This window comes from Urocitellus parryii, chromosome 4 (genome assembly GCF_045843805.1).
Source record: "Urocitellus parryii isolate mUroPar1 chromosome 4, mUroPar1.hap1, whole genome shotgun sequence".
In the NCBI taxonomy this organism is placed as follows: Eukaryota; Metazoa; Chordata; class Mammalia; order Rodentia; family Sciuridae; genus Urocitellus; species Urocitellus parryii.
This window is the reverse complement of record NC_135534.1, coordinates 45,012,347-45,017,472: the sequence shown is the minus strand read 5'-3', so window position 1 is coordinate 45,017,472 and position 5,126 is coordinate 45,012,347. Positions and strand designations below refer to the sequence as shown.

Sequence of the window (5,126 nt, the reverse complement as noted above, 5' to 3'; positions counted from 1 at the left end):
TTGTTTGGGGGTCATGTAGCTATATTCCTTTTTTATACTCATTGAACTGTATACTTTGATCTGTGCTCATTATTATCATTTAATTATACATGAGTTAAAATAATTAAACACTATAGCCCTGAAAATGAAAATATTATTTTCACTGAAAGAGTTAAGTAGAAACACATGCCATAAAATTAATAAAATACATGTTGTGAGCTCAGGAAATAAAGTCTAAGAGTCTAATTAGAAACCTCCACAGAGAGACAGTATCAGAGCCAAGGCAAAGGGGAAGAAATGGAAAGATAAGGGTTGCTAATGGAGGACATGTTGAAAGAAATCACAGAAAGATAGTCTATATCAAACCTTAAATATGCATGGATGTGGCTTTATCTGATCACAAAACTAATCACCCAGCTTGCCAAAGTTGAAAATGATGGAAACAATACATAAGTGTCGTGACTCAAAAGTAATAAGTAGAGATTTAGCCCAGGGTTGACTGAAAAAAGAATCAGCTGTATTCTTCCATGAAAACACTCATTCACTAAACATTTATTAAGCTAAGGCAATATACACAGTCCTGAAAAAATGAAAGGGGAGAGAGATTACAGGGGTAATTTATTTTATTCTTCTAATAATATCTAGACAAAGATTGTAAGGTTTAGGGGGAAATGTCCAAAACGTAGGATCCTTTTAGTCTTTATCAGATGCACTGATGAAAGAAATTGAGATCCCTCCCCATTACTGTTTTCAGTCTTCTGGTGTATAAAAAAAAATGTTGGTCAAAAGTTCAAAAGTAGAAGCAGTCCTGGACCCTTGAGCTGATGAGTCTCATAAGCAAATGAGGTAAAGCATCCGGGTAAGGCAGGTAGAGAGACACAGTAATCAGTGTTTAACAGGCCCTGTCACACTGGAGATATGGACAATTATTATCTCCTGATTTAAAACTAGGTAACCAACTAATCCAGGTTCTGAGAGTCTCCTATACTGATAGGGCCAAGAAGGCTCTCAGAAGCACAGGTGTTTGATCAAAGAAAAGGCTCTTGCGAGTTGCCCCAGATTGTTGCTTACTCTCCAAGGTATCCTGATGAAACCCTGCTTCCAGAGTCACCCTCATCAGGGGTGTCCTGCATGGCCCTCTGTAGAACCAGCTTGAGGGTGCTCTGCTTCCATCGCTGCTGCCTAAAGGAGCCAACAAAGAAGTAAATTATGGGGTTGGCGCAGCTGTTAACACAGGACAATTGTCACCCAATATAATCCACAAGGAATAGCATCATGTCTCAGGATCCAGACTAAGAAGAACCAATAGATCCCAAAAGGCAGGCCAAAGGAGAGGAAAACCAGAACCGTGAGCCCAATGGTCACATACAGCCTGGTCAGTGGCACCCTCTGTGAGCCACAAAGGATCTTGACAATCAGGGTTAGGCTGGACCCTGAGAGGGTGACAAATAAAACCATCAGCCAGGCGGAAGTGATGAAATCTAATGTTTGACACCAATCATTGTTATACTCTGTACCCAGGAAGCTACAGTACTTCCCTTCCAAGATGCTCAAGGACAGGGACAGGACCCAGATTAAGGCACACATGACAGCTGGTGTGTGTCTCCAGCGGTGACAGCGGTACCAGATGGGCCACAGGACAGACATGCAGCGCTCAGTGCTCATGGCACTGAGCATGCTTAACCCTGCAAGATAGGCAAAGTTTGACACAACCATGAAGAATGTGGGAACATCGATGGAGTTGGAATGGAAGAAGTTAATGATTTTCCACAGGGAGTCTATGATCTGGAAGCAGAGGAAGAGAAAGTCAGCTGCAGCCAGGTTGAGAATGTAAATGGAGAAGGCGTTCCTGTGCATGCAGCATCCTAAGAGCCAGAGCACAACTGCATTTCCTGCCACACCGATCAGGGCAATGATGAGTGTCAGGAAAGCCAGGATAAGATTCTTCTCATAGCAGTTTGGAAAACTGCCATTCATTGGGGTAGTTTCTGTCTCCCAGGTTGGCACAAATGTATCCATGCTCATGAATCCTCCACTGGTGCTGCTGGGAATACAAACAAGATATGAACAACTGCTGCAAGATCTCTGATTCTTAAGACTACCCTGCTATGTGGGAAGTATTGCCCCTGTGGCACAGGGAAGGGAAAGACAGGCCTGCAGAAGTTAAGTAATCCCTCACAGGCCAGGAAGTCATGGGACCTAATTTCAAACCCAGTACTCACTGAATCTAAAGCCTGGGCCATCTGCAACCCCCTCTTTCTACTGACAGGGAATATTTGATGGCCCCAACACACCCACTCAACATCCTAGACAGATACAGAATCCTGAGCCCAGCTTTCTTTCTGTCCTGGGACAGAGGTTTTGTGTCAGGTTCACTGACCAGGAGGGTCCATACAACAGGGAGAAAGGACATCATAATTAGGCTTTTGAAGAGAATATGAGCTATTGGTAGGATTCTTGTGAAGACAGCTAGCTCTTAGGTTATAATGACTCAGTGCCCGTTTCAAATTTTGTAAACGACAAAAACTAAAGAACATTTGCCTTGTACTGATTGATGTGTCCCCATTGTCCCCAGCTCTACATGAGGGTCACAGCAAATAGTTAAGAAAGTCAAGAAATGTGTAAAAAATAAATGAATAAAAGAGTGGGGAGCCCAATTGTAGTTGAAAATTTGAGATAAATGCCACCCAAGCCTTTTTAAATAACTTCAGTCACAGGAAACATGTAGGAGACATTGAAGAAAATGCCATTGCTCATGATTCCTCCTGAGGAAAATTCAGGAGGAATCATGAAAGAATTCCATATGTTTGAAAGAATTCGTTATGCCTGCAGCGATGGTCCAGGGTGGTCACTCTCATGTCTCCAACCCAGGGAGGGCTAGAATATGACTTTAATGTAATTATCTAGAAGAGTGTAAGCCTACATTTTAGGGATACATTTCCAGATTAAATTGAAGTTGTTGCATTTTTGAAGAGTGAAAAGGAAGTTTGAGAAAGGGGAGAGAGAATTGGCAATGGAGCTGAATAGAGAATGTTGAGGTATGGAAACAGGGATGTCTATGAGTTGTAGAGTATAAAACTATTGACATTTCCCCAGTTGATTTTATGTAGAATTTGTTTTTCATTTTAAAGCCAGTTAGCAATTTAATTGTCTGAGGTAAGCAAGGGAATTTTTTATTTAAATATTCATAAATGAAAGACTTTAGTGAAAAGAGAGATGCTCATGCACAAATCAGTTGGGAAACATGTAGGAACTTTCAGGAAGGTGAACTTTAGCAGTTGGTTGAAGGATTAATTCACTTTAATTTTCTACATAGCTATCTGTGGCAAATATTAAGAGATTTGCTTCAGGTCTCACCTCAAAAACTAATACTGCCTGGATTTAAACCCACAGGTTTGGATCAGAATCTTCGTCCTTCACTAGACCTGACCACAGTCAGGTCACTACACATGGTGAAGGGATGGAGGATGAGGCATTTTACTTGTATAATTTATAGTTTATAATTCACACACCTCTCTTATTAAAATGGAAAAGGCAATTTTTGTAGAGAATAAGGAAGAAAAATAAAAAACATGGAACAACAAGCGGTAATTATACAACAATTCCCAGCCTAGATGCCCATCTCTGCCACTGCAAAGGCCCAAGTCACTCTATATAGAGTGTCCTGAACTCAAACAAGACAAGAGGACCATAGTGAACCAAGACAGGAACCTCTGGGCAGCAAGGGCTGAATTCACCTCAGGTGCTCTTAGTTCACCTCAAGTGCTCTTAATGCTGATAATTTCTATCCTATTGTTTCTAAACATAGTGAAATTGAACCTCTCTCTACTCCATATTGTTTTCCTGGGGATTGAGGAAATGAGATTCACCATTCCAGGTAACTTTCCCAAACTATGCACTTATTGGTAAATTCTACCTTGGTTAAACTCTTCTCATTCATTTTGGATCATCTATTTTATGTGGAGGCTCTGAGAAATTCATACTGCATCAGAATTTTCCAACACAAGTAACATGAGTGATTGGTTTCCTCACAGTACTTTAGCTTTGAAATGCATACATCCATGTATATTGTCTCCTAAATTAGGAAAGCAGCAGATTTCTCACTCTACCAATAAATTTGAATATATTATATACCTCTACTATATCCACCTCATTGGCTCCTCTTCCCAGCAACTGATTGCAGTTTGGGGTTTCTTATGGCCAGATGATCAGGAATTCCAAGCAAAGTATAGTCACAGTTAAGCACAGAATGGGGAGAAGGTCCAACAAAAGACAACTGTTTTGGTTTGCAGCTTTCATAGCTCTCACATTCAACCTTGTCAGCCCTCAGTGCTGCCGGGAGAAACTGTCATGTGCCCTGTCTGTTCCTGCTAGAACACATCAAGCTCCTTGTATCCTCCACCTCAAGGTAAATTTATTTGATTGTGGACTAATAGAGAAAAGACACAGCTTTGGGAATAAGTTCTTATAAAAGTTTTACCTTTCTTCCATTCTTCTTATTGGAGGTGATAAGCTGATCCGTGGCAAAAGGAAGAGTCCCCTGAGTTGGTTGTCACTATAGAACAGTTCTCTGCTCTGGAGAGATGACTGTAGGGAATGAACTGGAGGCTGGTACTTCAGAAACTCTTATCAAAATTTAGATAGTCCTGTGATTTCCTGTACTAGGTCTTAAGACAAATGAGAGTGAGGATTATTTGAGTGATATTTTTCATGAAAAAATGATTCTCAATATTTGGTCTGATTCTATTCCTACCTCTCGACCTCTACTATATCCAACTCATTGGCTCCTCTTCCCAGCAAGTGGTTGTAGTTTGGAGTTTCTTATGGCCAGATGATCAGGAATGCCAAGCAAAGTAAGACCACGCCCAGAATCTGTGCAACTTAAAAATAACACTTTCATTTACTCAGCATTCAAAGTCCTCATGATCTGGCCCACACTTTTTCCTTATTATAGCAGTTACACACAATTATTTATTTCCAATAAATTATTTATTTCCAACAATTGTGTCTGTTTTATTTCCAAATGACAACAGATTTGCATCAAATAAAAGAAAAAATTTTGAGTTATTCTTCAGAATCAAAAACTGATTCCAGTTTGTTTTCTAAGGGTTTTTTTTACTAGTTTTATTTCAGATTTGAGTATTAAA

At 40.2% G+C, this 5,126-nt stretch overlaps 1 pseudogene; it reads right to left on the bottom strand.

Annotated features, from left to right (window-relative positions):
* Window positions 1-1,046: 1,046 nt before the first annotated feature.
* On the bottom strand, window positions 1,047-4,490 carry LOC113194269 (mas-related G-protein coupled receptor member X2-like; annotated as a pseudogene).
* Between the last annotated feature and the right edge of the window lie 636 nt (window positions 4,491-5,126).